Source organism: Chiloscyllium plagiosum, unplaced genomic scaffold (genome assembly GCF_037043375.1).
Source record: "Chiloscyllium plagiosum isolate Xiang-an unplaced genomic scaffold, Cpla_swu_hap1 HiC_scaffold_27, whole genome shotgun sequence".
In the NCBI taxonomy this organism is placed as follows: domain Eukaryota; kingdom Metazoa; phylum Chordata; class Chondrichthyes; order Orectolobiformes; family Hemiscylliidae; genus Chiloscyllium; species Chiloscyllium plagiosum.
In genome coordinates, this window is record NW_028270165.1 from 13,206,343 (window position 1) to 13,232,821 (window position 26,479).

Sequence of the window (26,479 nt, forward strand, 5' to 3'; positions counted from 1 at the left end):
AGCAGCTTTCAAAGATGTTTTGCCCTGACTGGGAGCAGAAGAGTTTCACTGAAGTGTGACGGTGTTAATGCCTTGATGTCTCAATTTGCTCCCACCTTCCTGGGGACGTTAACCATTTCGTTCCACAAATAGCTGCATTGCAGGTTACCCCATGAATTGATACACTTATGTTTGCTTCCCAGAATCAGACCTGCTCACTGTCACATGTATCCCAGTGTTGTGGAGTTATCCAAAATGCAGAGAGATGTCAGTCTTGACGTTTTTGCTTTTCTGCCCCTTTAAGATTCTGAATCAGCACCTTCAGGGAATTAGTTAGAGTGGAGTGAGAACAGAGGGGGGAAGAGAGAGGGATGGTGCTTTCAATTTTGTGGAATAACAAAAGAAAAGAATATTCCACAGAAAGTAGAATTCCTTGTTCAGAATTTCTACCCTGCACTGACAGTGATGGCTTTTGTAATCTCTTTTTACAGAGCATTTGAAGATCTGAAGATGGAAGTTTCAAAATCAACAGATGAAGACCTTATGCCCAAAATGTTGACTCTCCTGCTCCTCAGATGCTGCCTGACCTGCTGTGCTTTTCCAGCGCCACATTTTCTGACTCTCCAGCGTCTGCAGTCCTCACTTTGACAGTCACTCAATCCATCGGGATTGCAACCGTTTTCAACTATGATGCTGTGAGAAGGAGCAAAGCGTTTTGGTTCCTGTTTGAGTACGTTTTCAGCATCAGTGGGACTGGATGAGAGACCCTACCATTGCAGTGCACTGAGTGTGGAGCCTGAAGCAGTTATATGGCCTGGAAAGAGGAATTCACAGTGGGGAATAGGCTCTGCACATGTTTGTGTGTGGCTGAAGCTCTGGCCATGGAGAAACCAGAAGATTCCCGCCCCGGGGAGAGGCCCTTCAGCTGCCCTGAGTGTGGGAAGGACTTCAGTAATTCCTCCCACCTGCTGAGGCACCAGCGGGTCCACACGGGGTAAAGGCCCTTCAGCTGCCCTGAGTGCGGGAAGGCCTTCACCAATTCTTCTAACCTGCTAAGCCACCAGCAGGTCCACACTGGGAAGAGGCTGTTCCCTTGCACAGGCATTCCACTAACCTGCTGACCCACCGGCGGGTGCACACAGGGGTGAGGCCGTTCCCATGCCAGGAGTGCGGGAGAAACCGTGGAAGTGTGGCGACTGCAAAAAAGGCTTCCGTTTCCCGTCTGCCTTGGAGACTCATCGGCACAGCCACACTGGGGAGAGGCGATTCCCCTGCCCTGTCTGTGGGAAGGGCTTCAGTGATTCCACCAACCTCCACACCCACCAGCGGGTCCACATGGGGGAGAGGCCCTTCAGCTGCCACAAGTGTGGGAAGGCCTTTTCCCAGGCCTCAAACCTCCAGACCCACCAGCGAGTCCACACAGGGGAGAGGCCCTTCAGCTGCCCTGAGTGTGGGAAGGCCTTTACCCATGCCTCCAACCTCCAGACCCACTGGCGAGTCCACACGGGGGAGAGGCCCTTCAGCTGCCTCGAGTGCGGGAAGGCCTTCAGCAATTCATCCCACCTGCTGACCCACCGGCGGGTCCACACAGGGGAGAGGCCCTTCAGATGCCTCGAATGCGGGAAGGCCTTCAGTAATTCCTCCCACTTGCTGACTCACCAGCGGGTCCACACGGGGGAGAGGCCCTTCAGCTGCCCTGAATGTGGGAAGGCCTTCAGCAATTCCTCCCATCTGCGGAGCCACCAGTGGGTCCACACGGGGGAGAGGCCCTTCAGCTGCCCTGAGTGTGGGAAGGCCTTCAGTAATTCCTCCCACCTGCTGAGGCACCAGCGGGTCCACACGGGGTAAAGGCCCTTCAGCTGCCCTGAGTGCGGGAAGGCCTTCACCAATTCTTCTAACCTGCTAAGCCACCAGCAGGTCCACACTGGGAAGAGGCTGTTCCCTTGCACAGGCATTCCACTAACCTGCTGACCCACCGGCGGGTGCACACAGGGGTGAGGCCGTTCCCATGCCAGGAGTGCGGGAAGGCCTTCAGCAATTCCTCTAACCTGCTGAGGCACCAGCAGGTCCACACGGGGGAGAGGCCCTTTAGCTGCCCCGAGTGCGGGAAGGCCTTCACCCGCTCCTCCTACCTGCGGAGCCACCAGCGAGTTCATGTGCCATCGCAGGGGGATTGAAGGAATGACGGCCAAGTGCCATTATCGACTGGACTATCAACCTGTTTCCAGGGACTCCCGGGTTCGATTTCCACTGCAGCAGATGGTGGAATTGGAATTTAGTCAGAAATCTGGAGTTCAGAATCTAACGGTGAAACCATTGTCGGTGGGGTGGGGGTGGAAGAAAACTCCCACCTGATTCACGCAGTGCTTTTTTAGGGAGAGGATTCACTCAGTCGTCCCAGCTGCATCCTTTACCTGATCTGGCCTACACGTGACTCCAGACCCACAGCTGTATGATTGACTCTGCACTGTCCATCCAACTTACTTGGATACAGGATACGGGTTGAAAATGCTGAGTGAGGCAATACTTTCTCCAGGTTAAGGGTGTACCAAGGATCCAATTACAAACGGCAACTTGGTGGTGACCGATAATGAAGAAAGTGAGGGGTCGGAGGGAGTGTGTGCACTTTGACTGTGAGCTGTTTTTAAAACATTGCTACTTTTTCAATGCCTTTCTGTTGGGAGATTCTGAAGCTGTAACAAAGTTGGGTCGCAATAAAGATTACTTGAACTTCACGCCGAGTTCAGACTCTCATTGAGAGCTTTGAATTGCAACCGGGTTTTTGTTTTAAAACTGCTCATTTCTTACAGGTGAAAGTGAGAACTGCTGATGCTGGAGATCAGAGTCAAGATTAGAGTGGTGCTGGCAACGCACAGCAGGTCAGGCAGCATCTAAGGAGCAGGAAAATCGACATTTTTCGGGCAATGTTGATTTTCCTGCTCCTCAGATGCTGCCTGACCTGTTGTGCTCATTTCTGACAGTCTCCTGTACTATGTTTCCAATGTTGTTTATCGGTTGCAGCAGTGAATGAGTGGCCAGTATTGTTAGAAATTGTGAATTTTTCAGGAGTGCATGTACTACATCATCCCATTGTCATTGTACAGTTTCCTGGCAGTACTGGGAGGTGTGGGCTGTGTCCACTGGAAATGATGTGGAGGTGCCGGTGTTGGACCGGTGGGGTGGATAAAGTTAAAAATCACACAACACCAGGTTATCTTCCTTCTGGTTTATTTGGAAGCACTGGCTTTTGAAGCGCTGCTCCTTCATCAGGTAGCTGTGGAGCAGAATCATAAGACACAGAATTTATAGCAAAAGCTGACGGTGTCATGCAACTGATAAGATATTGAACAAATCTAGATTGCGGATTAGTCTTTCATCTTTTACCATGGGTTGCAGGTTTCAGTTCATTAATATGTAAACCCCAGAACTACTTTTAATTCACCTTCTCGAGATGGTTTAAGGTTTTATAAAAATAGGTGACGTCTCAGCTCAGATACTGCATAAAAGGTGTGAGGTTCGAGTCTGTATCTGTTAGAAACGAAAATCGCTTCTCAATAATCGCTCTAGACAAATTCAGGAAAACAAAGTTTTATTAACAAGTCAAGTCTGCAGAGTCGGGCACCCTTAAAGAAAAGGCGCGCTGAGGCTTACAAAGTCTCCCATTATATACAGCACAAGTCCCTCCTCTCCTTGGCTCCAACAAGCCATGAGGTTCACATTCTTAAAAACATCATTATTTTTATCACAAAGTCTGCAACAAATGTTTTCAGAGTCTCTAAAGTTGTTGTTTTTCTCACCCTGTAGTCTTATCAGTCAAAGACTTATTCTTCTCTGTCTGTGCTAGCAGTCTTATCAGTCAAGGACTCATCCTTCCCTGCCTGTGTTAGTAACTTCATCAATCAAGAGCCTGCTTGTTTTTACTATCGCTCACAAATTGTCAGCATTCTGCACAATTTAAACTGTTCTTCTTTTGAGTATATAAAATGGTTGTTAGAAAAGAAACAAAAGTTTTGTCTTTTATTATAGATCAGTCTGTGGTCCAGGCACATCTTAAAGTTTAAACCGAAATTCCCTCTCACAATTCCACCCTTTTCTTTCTTTAAGATGTGCCTGACCAAGATAAGCCCCCCCTTCCCTCAAGGGCCCGGGAAATCCTTGGTCTTTCGCAGCAACATCACTTTAAGTTCCCGCGTCCCATGTTGTGGAACCACCACTGCCTGGAGTCGGGAAATATTTTCCTGAATTAAAAACTGAATACAGGGAGTTAGGCAGGGTAATACGAGAAGAAGAATCATGCCTCCCCCAACCACCAGCAACTGCTAACATTTAAAACAGTGGCTATTCTAGAGGTGAGATCAATAAACAGGTTTTGTGTAACATCAGGGAGTTCAATCTTTCCTTCTACCTCTGCGTATACAGATGGCACTTTAGGGAGTACGACCGTGGCCTGACGGTCTTGCTCTTACCCCAACCCCCGATCAGTGATCTGTGTCTTGGTCTCCTTGACTCTGTAAACCTGCTCCCTGAGCAACACGGAGGATAGGTCCCACCTCCCAGTTTTGCTGATACACACCCAGCGGTCATTTATAGGGCATCCATGGATTTTGCCACCGTATCCTTTATTATATACCTGATAATAGGGTCTCCCATCCTCCCAACATTCATGGCGTGCACTCACATCGTAACACCTATCGTCCACATAGGAATGGGACACAAATGATCCCGAATAGATTCGAATCCCAAGTCTTACTGTAGTTCGACATTTGTCACATCTCCCCTCACCCTCCCCCACATACAGGAGTAAACTGATCAATATCCCCACCAATACAGTCCAAGTAGAGTTCATTATTGCTGTCTTTTCAGTTTTACCGACAACGGCTTGTCCCCTTGCTCGCATGTCCAGGTGCTTTCTTCTTCAGGCGGAACAGGCCCCTTTATCCTTGATGCGTGGACCCACCCTTTTTCTTTCGTCCGGACAGCTGCTTCAGTTGTTAACAAAACCAGGAACGGACCTTCCCACCGCGGCTGGAGCTTTTCGGCCTTGCAGGTCTTAACAAGTATCCAATCTCCGGGCTCCACCTTATGCAGGAGGAAGTCGAGCGGCGGAGTCTGAGCCAGGAGACCTTTCCTCCGGAGTTCTGCAAAAGAACGGGATAAGGCCAGTAAATAGGTTCGGATAAATACATCCCCCCTTGTAGAGTGGGACATCCATCAACCTTACTCCAATACGGTAATCCGAACAACATTTCATAGGGGGAAACCCCGACATCTCGGCGAGGTGCCGTACGTATCCTCAATAGGGCAATGGGCAGGCACTTTGGCCAGGGTAACTTAGTTTCTAACATCAGCTTAGTCAATTGGGTCTTGAGCGTGCCATTCATTCTCTCAACTCGACCCGAACTCTGAGGATGCCAGGGTGTGTGGAATTTCCATTGGATACCCAGGGCATTACAGATCAAATGGTGTAGCTTAGAAATAAAATGCGTCCCGCAGTCGGAGTCGATAGATTCCATTATGCCATATCTCGGGATTATGTTCTCTAACAACAGTCGGGCCACGGTTGGTGCATCGTCTTTGGCAGTTGGGAAAGCCTCTACCCAGTGAGTGAAATGGTCTACTATTACAAGCAGATATTTCCATCTCTGTACTGGGGGTAATTCTGTAAAGTCGACTTGGATCCTCTGAAATGGCCTAATCGCTAGGGGCTGACCACCAGCTGGCATAGAACGCATGCAAGTGGGGCATAATACGCCGGCAAGTGGGGCATCCGACTACCTCTTGTCGGGCTAATGTGTATATCCCCCTGCATACATAGTCTCTCAGGATTGTGTCACACATGGCTTGCACCCCCCAGTGGGTCTGATGGTGTAATCGGTGCAGAATACCCCGGGTGATCTGTTTGTTCAGTACTTGTCTCCCATCAGGAACCGTCCACTTCCCGTTAGTATCTAGCCGGGCACCCAATTGATCCATTTTATCAATCTCCCCCTGGGTGAAGACGGGTTGTTTAGCTGCCACTGCCTGTATACAGGTCGGCCATCCACATGACACAGGGTCTAACATTTTTGACAAAAATGCAACCGGCTGACGTTTCCCTGCCCGCAGCTGAGTAAGCACACCCTGGGCAATTCCACCGGCGCTATTGACATATAACTGGAACGGTTCCTTCAGGGTGGGTAAAGCCAATACCGGAGCTCGAATCAGTTTATTTTTAATAATATTAAATCGCTGCTCCTCCTCATCTGACCAGTCCACCTTTTGTCCTTCTTGTCCCAGTTTGTCGTACAAAATTTTTAATACAGTGGTGTAACTTTCAATCCATATCCGGCAATACCCTACTAGTCCCAGGAATTGTCTGACTTCCTTCTTCGTCCTGGGTATTGGCATACCCGTAATCCCTGATATTCGTTCTGGCGTGATACGGCGGTGCCCCTTACTGACTTGATGGCCCAGATATCTTACTTCTCGCTCCACAAACTGGAGTTTTGTCCTGGAGACGCGTAGACTCTGTTTCCCCAGGAAGTTCAGCAGGGCAACGGTGTCTGCTCGTACCTCCTCTTCTCTTGGTCCTGAGAATAAGATATCATCGACATACTGGAGCAATTGATTCTCCGCGTTACATCGAAATCCTCCTAAGATCTGCTCCAGTATTTGTCCAAACAAATTGGGTGACTCTGTGAATCCCTGCGGCAAGACCGACCATCTTAACTGTCGCTTTCGTCCTGAGAAGGGATTCTCCCATTCAAAGGCAAAAAGGTTCCGACTTTCTTCGTCAAGGGGGAAACTCCAGAAAGCATCCTTCAGATCTATTACGCTGAACCATTCATGTTCGGGGGGAATTTTACTCATTAACGTGTAGGGATTAGGTACCACCGGGTATCTAGCCTGGACTACTTCATTCAACCCCCGCAAGTCTTGCACCAGCCTATATGTCCCGTCCGGCTTCCTCACAGGGAGTATTGGAGTATTGAAAGGGGACATGCATTCCTCCAGTAGTCCATCTGTGATTAATCTTTCTATCACAGGTTGTAACCCCTCCCGTCCTTCCATAGCAATCGGGTATTGTTTCCTTCTTACCGGGCCTCTTCCTGGTAACATGGTGATTTGGAGAGGTTTGATGTTTAGACCCCTTCTGTTCCCCTCTCGGTACCATACTTCCGGGTCTATTTGTTGATCATCTTCTTCGGTGAGGGCGAACAACCTTACCACCATTTCCCCGTTATTTGGTACCGTTCCGATCCCTAGTTTGACCTGCAAGTCTCTTCCTAACAAATTAAACCCCGCCGATGGCAGTAGAAGGAGGTCTCGTTTAGTAGTTCTGTTTTCATACCCAATTTCCACGTCCTCCACCACTGGGACTTGTAATTTCTGTCCTCCAATTCCAGATATCCCCATAACTTTTCCTCCTGCTCGGGTGCCGGGGGGTATTTGGATTATACTTGATCTTTCGGCTCCCGAGTCCACCATAAATGTGATCTCCGATCCTTGGGGCCCTACTTTCAAGTTTACCAGGGGTTCCTGTCGATAGTCCTTTTGCCCCAAGGGTAGGAACCCCCGACCTCCCTAATCTTCCTCCATGAGGGCGTACGACCTCACCTCCTGCTTGTAGCGGGAGCACTCCCGTTTAAAATGTCCCTCTTCATTACAATAGTAACATCTGAGTGTCCTCTTCGTTTCCCTGTCGCGGTCTCGCGTTCCTCCACTCTTCCTTTGTTCCGGCCATGGTTCTCTTTTCCTCTGCTCTTGCCACGACTCTCCCCTTTCCTGTTTCTGCCACGGCTCTCCCTTTTCCTTTCTTCCAGCTGTCATTTGTTGCACCGTTTGCATCATTATCTTTGTCGCCTTCTTTTGCTTCTCATCGTCCCTTCTCACAAACACCTTTTGCGCCTCCCGTAGTAGTTCACTTAAAGATTTACTATCCCAATCATCCATTTTCTCTAACTTCTTTCGTATGTCAGGCTTTTGATACAAACTCTACCCGTATGAGTTGTTGCCCCACGTCCGTCTCAGGGTCCACCCCAGCAAACTGCTGCAAATTCTTCCTAATCCTGTCTAGCAAGTCCGTAGGGGTTTCCTCCGGGTTTTGATGATTACCAAAGGCCTTGGTAAAATTGTGCCCCTTCGGGGCTGCGTGTCTTATTCCTTTTATCCAATATTCCCGCATGTCTCTCATGTTGCGCCGTCCTCCCTCCGTGTTCTTATCCCACTCGGGGTCGGTGAGGGGAAACTTCTGCTCCCCTCCTTCTCCCCCCTCTCTCTCCCAGACCAAGAGCGCAGCTTGTCGTATCATCTGACGCTCCTGGCTCGAGAACAATGTTTTCATGATGGAACACATCTCTTCTCACGTGTAAGTATTCGGACCCAGGAACTGATCCAATTGTTCAGCAAGTCCCATGGGGTCCTCTAGTAGACCCTTCATCTCCCTCCTGAAATTCCGTACTTCAGTACTCGTCAAGGGAACGTTCACATATCCCGTCCTTCCCTCCTCGCCCCCCATGGGCACTTCCCGGAGTGGATTCATTCTTGCAATCGAGACAGGGTTTTGTCTGTGACCCTTTTCAGCTTGAGATCTGGTCTGTACCCCTGAGGTAGTTTGTGATTCCTCCCCATTTTCTTCCCCTTCCCCTGAATCGTCGTCACCCGAAGGAACATTCTGTGGGGCAGACGGGGTCACGTAGGGCGGCGGTAAGTGATCTAAAGGGTCCCATTCTTTCTGCCCTTTCGAGTCTTTATTAGTTACCTGCATTTGGCAAGATATCGTAACCGGCAGCCAACAAAGGGCATAATCACTTTCTTCCAGATTAACATCAGGTTTTGAATTGACATATAAAATGAGGGCTTGCCGGACCCAGTCTTCGTCAGTACCGAATCTAGGCCACCACACTGAGTCGCCCTGAATAGGTTTCTGGGACCACTTTTGACAGTATTTTACCATCTTCCTTTTAGATTTTCCCTTTCTTCCACCCTGATCCTAATTATTTAGCATTCTCCCTAACGGACTATCGTCAGGTACCCCGGGGTATGTGTCATTGTCCCTGTTTAAGCCTACCTTTCCCTTAATCACCTTAGATCCCTTATTTCCCATTTCCGAGGACTTCGTATTTTTCCCGTGATAATCTATCACAATGTAGCCAATTCCCGGACCTTCAGTCCCGTGATCGCCCAGGTTCCTTTGCAGGCACCCCCGGTCTTTGGATTCCTGTGTCCTACGTCTCTGTGACACAAATCACAGGCACCCCGTAGGTACACGTTCCTCCTCAAACACGGTCTCTGCAAAATCCCTCACAGGCGAGCCCCGGTCTCTAGATTCCTGAGTCCCACATCTCTGTAGAAAAAAATCCACAGGCACCCCGTAGGTCCCCAGTCCTCCGGAAACACGGTCCCCGCAAGTTTTTTCTTACCTGGGTTCGGTGCACCGAAATTACTCGATCGTTAACCGTCCCCACTGCCTCGGGTACACCCCTCCTTTGTTTTCCTGAGCCTCCCGGATATCACTCGCTCAAACCGCGCGGGGCGACAAGCAAGGAATCAGGGACTGCTGAACTCAGCAGGGTGCACCTTCTCCGATATCCTTCCTCAAATCCCCTCGCGGCCGGAGTGTTGATCCCGGATGACGAGCCCCCAAGTTGTTAGAAACGAAAATCGCTTCTCAATAATCGCTCTAGACAAATTCAGGAAAACAAAGTTTTATTAACAAGTCAAGTCTGCAGAGTCGGGCACCCTTAAAGAAAAGGCGCGCTGAGGCTTACAAAGTCTCCCATTATATACAGCACAAGTCCCTCCTCTCCTTGGCTCCAACAAGCCATGAGGTTCACATTCTTAAAAACATCATTATTTTTATCACAAAGTCTGCAACAAATGTTTTCAGAGTCTCTAAAGTTGTTGTTTTTCTCACCCTGTAGTCTTATCAGTCAAAGACTTATTCTTCTCTGTCTGTGCTAGCAGTCTTATCAGTCAAGGACTCATCCTTCCCTGTCTGTGTTAGTGGCTTCATCAATCAAGAGCCTGCTTGTTTTTACTATCACTCACAAATTGTCAGCATTCTGCACAATTTAAACTATTCTACTTTTGAGTATATAAAATGGTTGTTAGAAAAGAAACAAAAGTTTTGTCTTTTATTATAGATCAGTCTGTGGTCCAGGCACATCTTAAAGTTTAAACCGAAATTACCTCTCACAGTATCCCAATCTTGAATCAGATTGGTTCTATTAACCAAAGTAGGAATTTATAAAATATTACATGCAGTTTGTGTGCTTTTTGAGCAAAATTGAATATATCTGCAAATATAATTCTGCAAATGCAAATTCACCCCATAGACTCATGTGTGAATGTGTGTGCGTGCATGCGAGTTTGTGCATATATGCTAATGAAGTGTGTGTGAGAGATGGAGTATAACTTGTGATATGGTTTGAGTGTTAGGCTGTGTGTGTGTCTGAGCCAGTGACAGACAAAGGCAAGGGGTTGCATTTTGCTAAAACAAGGAAGGGCAGGACTTGTACAGTTAATGGTAGGGCCCTGCATCGTGTTCTAGAACATATTCATGGGGGGAGGCGGGGCAACGTGGAGTGGTTCTGGTACATAAAGTTAAAAATCTCTCAACGACACGTTATCGTCTAACTGGTTTATCTGGAAGCACAAGCTTTCGGAGCGCTGCTCCTTCATGGGGTGTTTGTGGAGCAGGAGCATAAGACACAACCACCTGATGAAGGAGCAGTGCTCCAAAAGCTAATGCTTGCAAATGAGCCTGTTGGAGTATCACCTGGTGTGGTGTGAATTTTAACTTCGTACACCCCAGTCCAACACCGGCATCTCCAAACCGGGGACATAGTTCTTTGAAAGTTGCATCATTGGTAGACAGGATTGTGAAAGAGGCGTTTAGCACACTTTCCTTCATTGTTCACACCGTTCAGTGCAGGAGTTGGGACATCACGTTGTGGTTGTACAGGATATTGGTGAGACCACGTGGAGAGGACTGAGGACACTTCTGGTCGCCCTATCGACGACCACAAGTTGATGGGTGACCTTATTTCGATTTATAAAGTCTTGGGGCGTATAGGAAAGGTAAATATCACAGGGGGAAAAAATTATGCATCCCCCCTTTTTCACTTCTCTTGGCATTTGGACACTTAAATTCTGTCAGTAACAGCCTCATCACCAGAGAGCATACTGCACGTGCTCGCCGGCGTCAGGATGAACTTGCGCATGTTCCTCAGTGCACGCAAGGCACGCTTCGCGACTTTCTTTTGATGGGCCAATCAGGAGTACTGGAGGACCGGAAGGTGACTGGTCCACCTGCCAATCAGAGCCTTCCTATTGTCTGAATGCAGAAGCTGGAACACGAGTTTCGGAAGTTGCTGCTCTCTCTCTGAATGAAGATTGAGTTTGTTCCAGACTCCCTTCTTACTTCTGCTAATCTAATCGTTTTACCACATCTGTCTGTAGTGTGCAACCCCCCCCCCCCCCCCCCCCCCGATAGCTGGGTCTTATTACTTTTGCTGATGCAACACAGGGTCTTATTTGGTTACCTTGTTCATACTAACTCCCTATGTGCGTGACCATTGCTACTGTCATGTCAATACATCTGCTTCTACCAGTCGACCACCTCCCTTTTCAGTTAGTTATTTTTTGGAATATACCCTCATGATTCTGCCTTGCGATTTTTGCAGAAGCAAGATGCAGCTACTTGTAACTGCTTGCAAGCATATCTAGCTTAACATATTCCCCCCAGCACGGACGAGTTGGGGCGGAAGGTCTGTTTCTGTGCTGTAATACTGGAATTGTCTTCGCTGAATGCAGAAGTGTGGTTGGACTTTCAGAGCAGCTTTCCAAGATGGTGTGCCCTTACTGGGAGCAAAAGACGTTACAATGAAATCTTTCGTTTGTGAGACAGCAACTGAGTGAGTACATCTGAGAATTTGGTGGAAAGTGGCAATTCATTGCACTGTGGGGATGAAGCCCTACCCTAGCTAGTCATTTCTGCTGTTGGATGAGACCAGGCCTCAAGTTGAGGGGAGTAGATTTAGGACAGAAATGAGGAGGAACTGCTTTTCCCAGAGAGCAGCCAATCTATGGAATTCTCTGCCCAAGGAAGCAGTAGCGGCATCTTCATTAAGTATATTCAAAACACAGTTGGATGGGTACTTGCATGCTAGGGGAATTAAGGGTGGTTGGGACAATGCAGTGAGGAGGATCTCAGACGGTGGATATATCAGCCATGATCATAATGAATGGTGGAGCAAGTTAGATGGGCCAAATGGCCAACTCCTACTTCTTTTACTATGAAACTATAACCCTGTATTTCCCATGGCTAACCCACCTAACCTACACATCCCTGGATATTATGGGCAATTTAGCATGGCCAATCAGCAATGTAGTGATGTGAAAAATGAACATCAGAGAACGATAGAAAGGGACAAAGTGAGTAAATGTACCAGCAATCAAAACTGAATTCTGAAGATCACAAAACTTGAAACGAAAAACTATGTTTCTGAATGTGTGGTGCATTGTAACAAAATTGCACACATTGAAGAGATAATTATGACCGGAGACTCCTTACAGAGGCATGGCTTCAGGATCCTGAATGTCGAGGTGATTGTCAAATGGGAAGCTTGGTGAAGGTAGAGGCTTGGTGCTGCTCATCAAAGCACTGATCACAAGAAGGTCTGGTGTCAGCTTGGATTCAGGTCCTGATTTCTCTGTCCTCTGATGTCCCTGTACCCACAGAGTAACATATTGGTCTGTTCTCTGCTCTGCTGGATTTCTGCTCAAGCTTTGACCCCACACCTTCTGGAACAATAAAACGTTCAATCAATCAAAACCAAGCCACAATCCCCCAGCCTGTCAACTATCCAGACACAGAGTGTAGTCCTAGCTGGGAATCAAACAAGAAAAACAGAACAAAATTAGAAATAAATAAATGCTCGTGCTTAATGTTTGTTCATGAGGAAGTAAACCAGAAATAGGGCTCTCCCACGATTCTTATAGTGCCCCTCTTGAGGCATTCTCTCATCCTAACATCTAACTATTCATACCCAACTATGATTTACAACAATATTTACACCAGCAGAATTAAAGCATCTGTTATCGAGTAGACATCGGGATATTCAGCACGAAATAGACTTTTCTCTATCTCATTCACACACATATACATGAATTTGTATTTACAGATACATTCTATTTTTCTCAAAAAATGCACAATATACAGGCAGTCAATCCATGTAATATTTTGTAAATTCCACTTTGGAAATAGAACCAGTCTGATTAGGATACAGACAGACCCTGACTTCACACCTTTAATGCATTGTCAGAGCTGAGATGTCACCTTTTCATATAAAACCTTGAGTTATTTAAAGAAGATATCTTTCAGGAAATTTCGGGATTTACAAATGAATGATATGAGCAGCCCATACTAAAAGATGAAAGACTTAACAATCCAGGATTTTTCAATATATCATTTCAGTGCATTGTAATGTTTTTCCATCCATTCTGTGTCTTATGATTTTATTCTCCACAACCACCTGATGAAGGAGCCACGCTCGAGTGCTCGTCATAGAGATGTACAGTATGGAAACAAACCCTTCGGTCCAACCCGCCCATGCCGACCAGATATCCCAACCCAATCTAATCCCATCTGCCAGCACCCGGCCCATATCCCTCCAAACCCTTCCTGTTCATATACCCATCCAAATGCCTCTTAAATGTTGCAATTGTACCCACCTCCACCACTTCCTCTGGCAGCTCATTCCATACTCGCATAACCCTCTGCATGAAAAGTTGTCCCTTAGGCCCCTTCTAAATCTTTCCTTTCTCACCTTAAATCTATGCCTTCTAGTTTTTGACTCCCCCACCCTGGGGGGAAAAGACCTAGGCTATTTGCCCTATCTATGCCCCTCATGATTTTATAAACCTCTCTAAGGTCACCCCTCAGGCTCTGATGCTCCAGGGTAAAATAAATGCCCCAACCCCTCTCTCAGTCTGTATAACTGGTTAAAGCTCCTTCCCATAGTTAGCTCACTGGGACACACACACTCATTCTGTGTAACCAGTTAAAGCTCAGTTCACTGGCTGCTTCTGAGTGCTTCTCTGCTCACACTGATGTCCAGTACCTTTTGAAGCAGGTCGAATGGATTTCTCTTTCCAGACTCAACCCCTCCCCCCCCCCCCCCCCCCCCCCCAATGATATTGAGTGACCCTGTCAGATCTTGTTATGGAATTTCTTCCAAGATTTCTGTCTGCAGATCCTCCCCTTCTGATACCTGTTAGCAAAGTTGAAACAAGTCATCACTGTCTGTACCGAATAGAAATTCTGATCATATTGTATGTGTCTGTGTGTTTAAAGTATCAACCCAGGAACATACACACGGTATTATTGATTTAAAATACACAGGAGTTGTGAGGAGGGAGGTGTCAGGACCTGGCACACTCTGAACCCTAACAGGGTGTTCCAAGTGGTAGTGAAAATATTTCAAAATGAAGTGGATGGCCATAAAGCTGTACAGCACAGAAACAGTCCATCTCATCCATGCTCACTAGATATCTGAAATTAATCTATCCTATTTACCAGCACTTGGCCCATATTCCTCGAAATCCTACCTATTCACATACTCATCCAGCTGCCTTTTAAAAATTGTATTTGTGCCAACCTCCACCACTTCCTCCAGCAGCTCATTGCACACACGCACCACCCTCTGTGTGAAAAAGTACAAATCTATGCCTTCCTCATCCCCCGTTTTACCTGTACTGATACCTTCGGGGATCTCTGAACTTGGACAGAGCCTTGTTCCTCAGCACTTGGTAGGGATCTACTATTTATTGCTTACTTCCTTCCCTTATTAAATTTCCCAAACTGCCTGGAGATTAAACTCCATAGTTCTGCCCCATTTACTAGCTGATAGATATCAGAATGTAGCCGGAGACCATCCCCCTCCCTATGAACAATACCACCTTTCCAGAATTTACTCCTGGACAGAGGAGGCAGTGCTTTCTCCAGCTGAGCAGTGTGTTTGTTAGCTTATCAGCATGTCCAACTATATTAATCAAAATACCTCACGCTAGCTACACAATAAACCAGTGATGTTAGTTCCCATTATCTCTTTAGTTGTGCCCTTATAGTTTTTCCTACATTCTACTTAATGTTATTCTAATGTCACGGTTAGAGATTTAGTGTCAGCTTTTGGAACAATGGTCTTGCATTCCAGACCCTACTTAACATTTTCCAAATGTCATGATTAGATATTTATTATCAATAGTCTCAAGCAGGCTGACTCTACTAATTATTAATTAGATATTTAATGTCATGTCCCAAATATTTATTGTCCCAATCCTGTCAATCATATTTAGTAGGTGAGGCTAACTTTACTGACTGTCATCTCATCTTACCATAGTGACCTTTCAGCCTCAACCTTACTCTGCTAATTAGTGTGAGAGCTTTCCACTATCCTTTGCAACAAATTGGCAGTGGTCTCCATGCTCTAACCCTTCCCATGCTTTCATGCTCTTTATTTTCCATACTATCTAAAAATAGACTCAGAGTTGTAGAGCACAGAAACAAACCGTTCAGTCCACGCTGACCAGATGTCCTAAATTAATCTAGTGACCCATTTGCCAGCATTTCACCCCTTACCCCTCTGAATCTTTCCTATCCATATCCGCATTCAGATGCATTTTAAATAATGCAATTGTACCAGCCTCCACCACTTCCTCTGGCAGCTCATTCCATAAACATACCACCCTCTGTGCGAAAAGATTGCCCCTAAGGACCCTCAGAAATCTTTCCCCTCTCACCCTAAACCTATGCCCTCCAGTTCTGATCTTGGCGCCTTGCCCCCACAACAAGAGGAGAAAGTGAGGTCTGCAGATGCTGGAGATCAAAGTTGAAACTTTATTGCTGGAACAGCACAGCAGGTCAGGCAGCATCCAGGGAACAGGAGATTCGACGTTTCGGGCACAGGCCGAAATTCCTGAAGAAGGGCCTGTGCCCGAAACGTCGAATCTCCTGTTCCCTGGATGCTGCCTGACCTGCTGTGCTGTTCCAGCAATAAAGTTTCAACCCACAACAAGAGGAAAAGACATACAAAAATTGAGCAGCCAGACAAAATGCAAAAGGAATAAAATATCGAGCCATAGGGAAAAAAATTGTGGCTCTATCTTTTTTCCCCCTATTGGCATTTGGACACTTACAATCTGTCAGTAACACCAACATCCCCGTAGAGCATACTGCGCATGTTTGCCGGTGTCAGCAACGCAGTGCGCATGCTGGTCGGTGTCAGCAACGCAGTGCGCATGCTGGTCGGTGTCAGCAATGCAGTGCGCATGCTGGTCAGTGTCAGCAAAACACTGAGCATGCTCATCGCTGTACGCACAAAAAGGCGCGAGACCGTCTTTTGATTGACCAATAGGCAGCATTGGAGGACTCCTGCCAATCAGAGCCAGCCCATTTTCTGAATGCGAAAGTTGGACTATAAGCTTCTCAAGCTGCGACCCCTGATCCTCTCTGTTTGAGTAAAGATTGAGCTTTACCCAGACTGCAAATTCCTTCCTGTGTCCCAGATATGTGAGTATGGCACTCTCTTATCTCGCCCCATTTTCCATCTTTTTCATTCTGGGTTTCAATTGTTGACTTGCAGCAACTGAAAGGAAAGAGACTGAATCCGGGAGGGACAGACTCCGGAAACGTTGATCCAGGTCTGTGTCTCAATTGGCAAAATAGTTAGGCAGGAGGTATCAGATGGTGGAGAAGTCGACGTATCAGGTGTAAACCTTTTTCAGGGCTGGGGCTGGGTGCAGAAGCTGCAGATAAAAGGGGTGGTGGTGGTGAAGTGGGGATAGGTCGAGACAGTTATAGGGTACGACTTGGCTGGTCAATGGGAGGAATGAATCTGGTTGGTGGCAGGGAGGAGGACGGGGATGGGAATGGAATCAGGGAATGGAGAGGGAGGTTTTTTTTAAAATTGGAAAACTCAACGTTGAGTCCTTTGGGCTGCAGGCTGCCCGGAAGATGAGGTGTTGTTCCTCCAATTTGCGGTTAGATTCGTTGTGGCAATGGAGGAGGCCAAAGATGGTCATTTCAGAAAGTGGGGTGGGAAGGGAAATTGGAATGGGTGGTTACTGAGAGGTCTGGTCCCCTCTGCAGACACAGCTGCGATGCTCGGCGAATCGTTCCCCAAGTTTGCACTCGCTCTCCGATATAGAGAAGACCACAATTGGTAAACATATGGCAAATGCAGTACCACAATATCAAGTTATAGCCTTGGCTGTGGGAAAAAAAACGCAGAAAGGAGGTACATTGTTTAAATGGAGATGTATTTATTTGAATGTGGAGAAAGTGAGAACTGCAGATGCTGGAGATCAGAGTCAGAAAGTGTGGTCCTGGAAGAGCACAGTAGGTTAGATAGCATCCGAGGAGCAGGAGAGTTGACGTTTTGGACACGAGCCCTTTATCAGGAATGATGTGTGGATGGACAAAGAGGCCTCAGCGTCCTTCTACACCAGTCACTGTCATTTGTCAGACAGGTGTAGCAAGCAATCAACAAGGCAAGTGTATATTGGCAAGAGGAATTGAGTTTAGAAATGGGGATGTCTTCCTGCAGTTAGGGGGTCATTGAATATATTCAAGGCTGAGTTCATCTGATTTTTGAACAACACAGCAGTGAATTTTGTGGGGGAAGGCAAGAGACTAGGACCCGTGGACACAGCCTTAGAATTAGAGGGGGTCATTTCAGAACAGAAATGCGGAGACATTTCTTCAGCCAGAGAATGGTGGGCCTGTGGAATTCATTGCCACAGAGTGCAGTGGAAGCCGGGACGCTAAATGTCTTCAAGGCCGAGATTGATAGATTCTTGTTGTCTAGAGGAATTAAGGGCTACGGGGAGAACGCTGGTAAGTGGAGCTGAAATGCGCATCAGCCATGATTGAATGGCGGAGTGGACTCGATGGGCCGAATGGCCTTACTTCCACTCTTATGTCTTATGGTCTTATAAAATGGTTTTAAGACCAGTTCCAGAGTCATACAGTACAGAAACAGACCCTTTAGTCCAACTAGTCATAGAGATGTACAGCATAGAAACAGACCCTTCGGTTCAACCCGTTCATGCCAAGCAGATATCCCAACCCAATCTAGTCCCACCTGCCAGCATTTGGCCCATATCCCTCCAAACCCTCCCTATTCATAATACCTGTCCAGATGTCTTTTTAAATGTTGCAATTGTACTAGCCTCCACCATTTCCTCTGGCAGATCATTCCATACACGTAATACCCTCTGTGTGAAAAAGTTGCCCCTCAGATCTCTTTTGTATCTTTTCCCCTCACCCTAAACATATGCCCTCTAGTTCTGGACTCTTTTACCCTGACCCCCTTCCCCGGATAAGGCTTTGTCTATTTATCCTATCCATGCCCTTCATGATTTTATAGGTTACTCCTTAGCCTCCAACGCTCAGGGGAAACAGCCCTAGCCTCCCTTTCGATCAAATCCTCCAACCCTGGCAACATCCTTGTAAATCTTTTCTGAACACTTTGAAGTTTCACAACATCTTCCCGATAGTAAGGAAACTAGAATTGCACACAATATTCCAAATGTGGCCTAATCAATGTCCTGTACTCAGAGGATTGGGAAAGTTTTCAAAACCTACAAAAGACAACTGGGAAAGAATGGAGGGACAAACCGAACCTTTGAGGGTCAGCTTGGAGGCATCAAGGTCTCAGGACAGGAGGTGGGGATGAACCCAGCTATGGGCCACATACCAGCAAATGGAACTAGATGGATTTAGGATATCTGGTCAGTACAGTCGTGTTGGACAGAAGGGTCTGTTTCTGTGCTATATATCTCTATGACTCTGGCTTTCCACTAACTTTTGCCACGTCAATAGGTTCACTTTCTCTCTAATGCCGGTGTTAATGCCTTGACGTCTCATTTTGCTCCCACCTTCCCGGGGACATTAACCATTTTGTGTCTGGTTGTTCCTCAAGAAGTTGCGTGGTTCACCCTGAATTGACACTTTCTTTTTGCTTCCCATAATCAGACCTGCTCACTCTCAGCAGTATACCAGTGTTGTGAAAGATATTAACTTTTCAGGTGGAGGTATTCAAAATTCAGAGAGATGTCAGTCTTGATGTTTTTGCTTTTCTGCCCCTGAAAGATCCTGAATGAGCACCTTCAGGAGAATTAGTTAGAGCGGAGTGAGAACAGAGGGGGAGAGAGAGTGGGATGGTACTTTCAATTTTGTGGAATAACAAAAGAAACGAATGTTCTGCAAAAAGTAGAATTGCTTGTTCAGAATTTCTACCCTGCACTGACGGTGATGAGCTTTGTAATCTATTCTGACAGAGTTTTTGAAGATTTGAAGAGGGAAGTTTCAAAATCAACAAATGAAGGGCTTATGCCCGAAACATTGACCCTCCTGCTCCTCGGATGCTGCCTGACTCCCCTGTGCTTTTCCAGCGACACGTTTTTCGACTGACTCTCCAGCATCTCCGGTCCTCATTTTGATGTCAATGTCTGACAGTCACTCAATCCACTGGGGCCAGCAAACATTTTCGACCGTGATTTCTGTGAGAGGGATCAAAGCTTTTTGGTTCCTGTCTGAGTATGTTTTCAGCATCAGTGGGACTGGACGAGAGACCCCACTGTTGCAGCGTACTGTGCGTGGAGCCTGAAACAGTTATACGGCCTGGAAAGGGGATTTCACAGCAGGGAGGGGCTCTACACGTGTTGTGTGCAGCTGAAGCTTTGGCCATGGAGAAACCCGAGGAATCCCGCCCCGTGGAGAAACCGTGGAAGTGCAGCGACTGTGGGAAAGGCTTCCGTTTCCCGCCTGCCTTGGAGACTCATCGGTGCAGTCACACCGGGGAGAGGCCATTCCCCTGCACCGACTGCAGGAAGGCCTTCAGACATTCCTCCCACCTGCTGGCCCACCAGCAGGATCACACTGGGGAAAGGCCCTTCTGCTGCCCCAAGTGCGGGAAGGCCTTCGTGTTTTTCTCTGCCCTGTTGGCCCATAGCGGTTCCACACAGGGGAGAGGCCATTCAGCTGCCCTGAGTGTGGGAAGGCCTTCAGGTATTCCACCACCCTGCTGAGCCACCAGCGGGTCCACACGGGGGAGAGGCCCTTCAGCTGCCCCGAGCGCGGGAAGGCCTTTACGCAGGCCACCACCCTGCTGACCCACCAGCAGGTCCACACGGGGGAGAGGCTATTCACCTGTTGTCAGTGCAGGAAGAGCTTCAAATGCTCCTCCAACCTGCGGAAGCACCAGCGAGTTCACGTGCCATCGATTGGACTATCAACCCGGTTCCGGGGACTCCTGGGTTTGAATCCCACCACGACAGATGGCAGAATTGGTATTTGGTCAGAAATGTGGAGTTCGGAATCTAACGATGAGACCATTTTAGGGAGAGGGTGGTGCAGGGGAGAAAGCCCCCATCTGATTCACCATCTCCCTTGTTAGGGAAGGGAACTGCCATTGTGGGAAAGGATTCACTCAGTTGTTCCAGCTGCATTCTCTACCCGGTCTGGCCTACACGTGACTCCAGACCCACAGCAGTGTGGTTGACTCTACACTGCCCCTTCCTGACAAATGAGCGGGGAGAAACTTACTTGGAGACAGGGTATGGGTTGAAATTGCTGAGTGAGGCAATTCCTCCGGGTTACGGCTGTACCAAGGATCCAATTACAAATGGACAACTTGGTGCTGGCCAATAGTCAAGACAGTGTGGTGGGTGGTGGGGAGGGGTGGAGAGGAGAGGAGGGGAGGTGTGGTGTGGTGTGTGCACTTTGACCTTGAGCTGTTCAAAAAGCAACTACTTTTTCTCTGCCTTTTTTCTGGGGGATCTGAAGCTGTAACAAAGTTGGGTTGCAATAAAGGTTACCTGAACTTAACACCGGGCTCAGACTCTCATTGAAAGCTTTGAGCTCCAAGAGGTTTTTGTTTTAAAGCTGCTCATTTCTTTCCGCATCCTGCACTAAGTTTAGAACATAGAACAATCCAGCGCAGAACAGGCCCTTCGGCCCTCGATGTTGCGCCGACCTGTGAACTATTCTCAGCTCATTCCCTGACACTATCCCAAAATCAACCATGCGCTTATCTAAGGATTGTTTAAATCTCCCTAATGTGGCTGAGTTGACTACCTTAGCAGGTAGGGCATTCCACGCCCTTACCACTCTCTGCATAAAGAACTTGCCTCTGACATCTGTCTTTAGTCTATCACCCCTCAATTTGTAGTTATGCCCTCTCGTCCAAGCTGACGTCACCATCCTTGGAAAAAGTCTTTCACTATCTACCATATCTAATCCTCTGATCATCTTGTATGTCCCTATCAAATCCCCCCTTAAGCCGCCTTCTTTCCAATGAGAAAAGACCCAAGTCTATCAGACTTTCCTCATAAGACCTTCCCTCCAGACCAGGCAACATCCTGGTAAATCTCCTCTGCACCTTTTCCAATGCTTCCACATCCTTTCTGTAATTGGGCGACCAGAACTTTACACAATATTCCAAGGGTGGCTGCACCAGCGTTTTGTATGGTTGCAGCATGATATTGCGGTTCCGGAACTCAGGCCCTCTACCAATGAAACCTAACACACCGTATGCCTTCTTACCAGCACTATCCACCTGGGTTGCAACTTTCAGGGATTTATGCACATGGACTCCAAGATCCCTCTGCACATCCACACTACCAAGAATCTTTCCATTGACCAACTACTCTGCCATCCTGTTATTCTTCCCGAAGTGCATCACCTCACATTTAGCTTCATTGAACTCCATTTGCCACCTCTTAGCCCAATTCTGCAGTTTATCCAAGTCCCCCTGCAACCTGTAACATTCTTCCAAACTGTCCAGTACTCCACCGACTTTAGTGTCGTCTGCAAATTTACTAATCCACCCACCTATGCCTGCGTCTAATTCAGTTATAAAAATGACAAACAGCAGTGGTCTCAAAACATCCTTGTGGAACACCACTAGTAACCGGACTCCAGACTGAATATTTTCCATCAACCACCACTCGCTGCCTTCTTCCAGTTTCTAATCCAAGCTGCTAAATCACCCTCAATTCCATGCCTCTGCATTTTCTCCATCAGCCTACCATGTGGAACCTTATCGAAGGCTTTACTGAAATCCAAGTATACCACGTCAACTGTCCTACCCTCATCTACATGCTTGGTCACCTTCTCAAAAAACTCAATGAGGTTTATGAGACACGACCTGCCCTTGATGAAACCATGTTGACTTATCTGAAATTAAATTGTTGCTTGCTAGATGATTATAAATCTTATCTCTTATAATCCTTTCCAAAATCTTTCCTACAATCGAAGTAAGGCTCACTGGTCTATAATTACCTAGGTCATCTCTGCTGACCTTCTTGAATAAGGGCACAACATTTGCAATCCTCCTCAGGTATTAAACCCGGAGACAATGACGACTCAAATATCAATGCCAAAGGCTCTGCTATCTCCTCCGTAGCTTCCCAGAGAATCCTCTGATAAATCCCATCCAGCCCAGGGGACTTGTCCACTTTCACTCCTTCTCGAATTACACCTGTGTGTAACTAACCTCGATCCTTTCTAGTCTAATATCTCGTACCTCATTCTTTTCTTGAGTGAACACTGATGAGAAATGTTCATTTAGCACCTCTCTGATCTCTACAGTCTCCACACTCAACTTCCCACTTCTGTGTTTGACTGGCCCTATTCCTACCCTCGTCATCCTTTTATTCCTCACATACCTTTCAAAAGCTTTAGGGTTCTCCTTTATTCTATTTGCTAAAGACTGCTCGTGTCTTCTCTTTGCTCTTCTTAACTCTCTTTCAATCCTTCCTCAGTGATCTGTAATTCTCCATCGCCTCATCTGTACCATCTTGCCTCATCGACACATAAGCCTCATGGAACAGCATCATAAGACACACAACTTATATCAAAAGATCAGTGTCATGCAACTGATAGAATATATTGAACAAACTTAGATAATCTTCATCTCTTAGAATGGGTGCGGGCTTTGGTTCATTAATATGTAACAATTTTCTTGAGATGACTTAAGGTTTTATAAAAAAAAGACATCTCCGCTCAGACAATGCATTAAAGGTGTGAGATTTGAGTCTGTCAGTATTCCAATTTTGAATCAGACTGGTTCTGTTTCCAAAGTCGGAATTTGTAAAATATTACATGCATTGACTGCCTGCAGATTGTGTGCTTTTTGAACAAAATTGAATGTATCTGCAAATATAATTCTGCCAATACAATTTCACCCCAAAGAATAGTGTGTGTGCGTGCATGAGAGAGTGAGTGTGCGCAGAAGTGTGTGTGTACATGCTTGGGAAAGTGAGAGTGTGAGAGAGTGTTGAGGGGTGTGTGCGTGTCTGTCTGAGAGATAGAGTATGTGTTTGAGAGAGAGGCTTAATAAAAGTAAGGGGTTGCATTTTTGCTAAAACAAGGACTTGTACAGATTATGGTCGGACCATGAGTCGTGTTATAGAACAGACAGACATGGGGGGATGTGGGTGGTGTTCAGGTACATAGTTTCTTGGAAATTGCATCACTTGGAAGTTGGAAGTTGCTCGACAGGGTGGTTCAGGTGGCATTTCGCAACATTGCCTTCATTGTTCACACCATTGAGTATAGGGGATGGGACATCATGTTGAGGTTGTACAGGATGTTGGTGAGGCCACTTTCAGGGTACTGATTACAGTTCTGGTGGCCCTGTAATAGGAAGAATACTATTAGAGAGGGTTTAATAAAGATTTCCTAGGATGTTGTAAGGACTGGAGGGTTTGAGTTATAAGGAGAGGCTGGGACTTTATTCACTGCAGCACAGGGAGTTGGGGGTGACCTGATTGAGATTGATAAAATCATGAGGAGTGGAGGTAAGGTGAATAGCAAATGGCTCTTCCTTAGCGTAGGGGAACTCAAAACTAGGGGGCTTTTTTTTTAATGTGAGGAGACAAATTTAAAAGGAACCGGAGGGGCAAAAGTTTGAAAGAGGGTGATTTGCATGTGGAATGACCTTGCTGAGGATATGGTAGATACAGGGACAGTTACAACATTGAAACAGCATTCGGATGGGTAGATGAATAGAAAGGTTTAGAGGGAAATGGGCCAAATGCAGAGCTTTTCTAAGAAAAATGTCAGTCTGACTCAACATTGGGACACAGACAGAATTCACACCTATTGTCTCTACTTATAAATCGGGCAATGTCTCTTTGAAATGTAGATTCATTTAGATATAACTGCGTCACTTTACATATTAAGATATCCCTTTGAATGTGCCCACACCGCTTTGAAATGTAATCTTGTCCATTTAAACCTCTTTATTTCCAGAAGTAGCCCGTTAAAATGTCCACGTCCCTTTAAAATGCAGATTGCCCCCTTTAGATATGACGCCGTTCCGTTAGATGTCGGAATATCTGTTTAAATTGAGCCGTGAGCTTTCCCAATGTAGACAGGGCTCCTGGAAACGTGGCAGTGTCCCCCCTGCAGCTGCAGAGCGAGACAGGAGAGTTTGTTTTTGTGATTGAGCAGTTGTAGCGCGAGGTGGCTGTTGCTTGGTGACGGAGTGGTGGTGGATTTCTACTGGTCGTGGGGCGGCCCCTGTGTCAACTATGGGGCCACCTGGAAGGTACTGGGCCCGGGAGGTGAAAGGTGAGGCAGGTTGTGGGGGTGGGGACGGAGGGGAAGGAATGTGGGGCCTGTCCTGTCATAGTGACATTTTACACTCACTTTCCATCTGCTTTTACTGGCGCTTGTGCTGTTTGCCCCTCACTGTTTGTTTAATCCTTGTGCTGTTTACCCCTCACTGTGTGTTTAATCCTTGTGCTGTTTCCCCCTCACTGTTTGTTTATTCCTTGTGCTGTTTGCCATCACTGTTTGTTTAATCCTTGTGCTGTTTGCCCCTCACTGTTTGTTTAATCCTTGTGCTGTTTGCCCCTCACTGTTTGTTTAATCCTTGTGCTGTTTGCCCCTCGCTGTTTGTTTAATCCTTGTGCTGTTTCCCCTCACTGTTTGTTTGGTTTAATCCTTGTGCTGTTTGCCCTTTACTGTTACTTGTGCAATTGCTGAGGGTAGTGTGTAAATACTAGTGAAGGAGATTATGCACCAGCATGTATATGTTTCTCAGTCATTGAAGGGGCAGGATCTGTTGAGAATGGTTAGTAAAGCATGTGGTTCACTAAGCCTTGTTAACATGGATATAGTTTGTTATTTGGAGAAGTAGACTTTATTATTTAGAGTCACAGAGATGTACAGCATGGAAACAGACCCATTCGGTCCAATCTGTCCATGCCAACCAGATATCCTAAATTAATCTAGTTCCATTTGCCAGCACTTTGCTCATATCCCTCTAATCCCTTCCTATTCATATACCCATCTAGATGTGTTTTTCATGCTGTAATTATACCGGCTTCCACTACTTCCTCCGGCAGTTCATTCCATACATGCACCATCCTCTGCATGGAAAAGTTGCCCCTCAGGTACCTTTAATATCTTTCTGCTCTCACCCTAAACCTAAACCTATGCCCTCTAGTTGTGAACCTCACCCCTACACTGACGAAAAGACATTTTAAAAAAAAGTTGAGCAGCCAGAGAAAATGCAATAGCTATAAGAGCCACATGGGGAAAAAGAACTGTGGCTCTATCCTTTAGTTCTCCTCTTGGCATTTGAACACTTAAAATCTGTCAATAACACCAGCATCGTCACAGCATATTGTGTCTGTTCCACGCACCTGCTCGCTGGTGTCACCAACACATTGTCCATGCTCCTTGCTGTCGGCAGAAAAGGTGACATCGCTTATCTCTGTTCCTAAAGGTCTTCCTTTTATTTTTAAAGCTGTGTCCTCTGGTCCTAGTCTCTCCTACCAATGGAAGCATCTTCCCAATGTCATTGCATTGTGGGGATGAAGCCCTACCATGTCTGGTAATTTCTGCTGGTGTGAGAGACTAGGCCTTAAGTTTAGAGGGAGGAGCTTTCAGACAGATGAGGAGGAAGTGCTTTTCCCAGAGGGTTGTCTAGATTAGAGTGGTGCTGGAAAAGCACAGCAAGTCAGACAGCATCCGAGGAGCAGGAAAATCGATGTTTTGGGCAAACTGCCTTTGTATGTGAGTTTGTGTATAAGACTGTGCATCAGTGACTGTGTATTTACATGTGTACATGCTTGATAAAGTGTGATTGTGATGGAGAATGAGCCTGCGAGAGGGTGAGTGTGTTGAGAGGGTGGTGTATGTGTATGTCTGAGAGAGAGCGTGTGTATGAGAGAGGTATGGATATAAGTGAGGGGTTGCATTTTACTAAAATAAAGGAGGGCAAGACTTGTACAGGTAATGTTAGGGCCTGGGTCGTGTTGTAGAACAGAGACCCGGGGGTGTTCGGGTTCATTGTTCTTGAAAGTTCCATCATTGGTAGACGGGGGTGAAGAAGGTGTTCCGCACACTTGCCTTCATTGTTCACATAGGTCAAACATACCTCTTGCAAAAATGCCATCCCTTATTCCCAATTCCTCCGCCTCCGCCGTATCTGCTCCCAGG

The 26,479-nt window shown here is 46.7% G+C and overlaps 1 protein-coding gene and 1 pseudogene across 1 annotated transcript in view; one reads left to right on the top strand and one right to left on the bottom strand.

The window, feature by feature from the left end:
• LOC148143160 (uncharacterized) overlaps positions 1-26,479 on the bottom strand; it is a 223,379-nt gene that overhangs the window by 87,036 nt on the left and 109,864 nt on the right. The gene's annotated exons all lie outside the window — the stretch shown is intronic.
• The window catches only part of LOC148143162 (uncharacterized), a 30,479-nt pseudogene continuing 23,710 nt past the window's right edge, over positions 19,711-26,479 (top strand).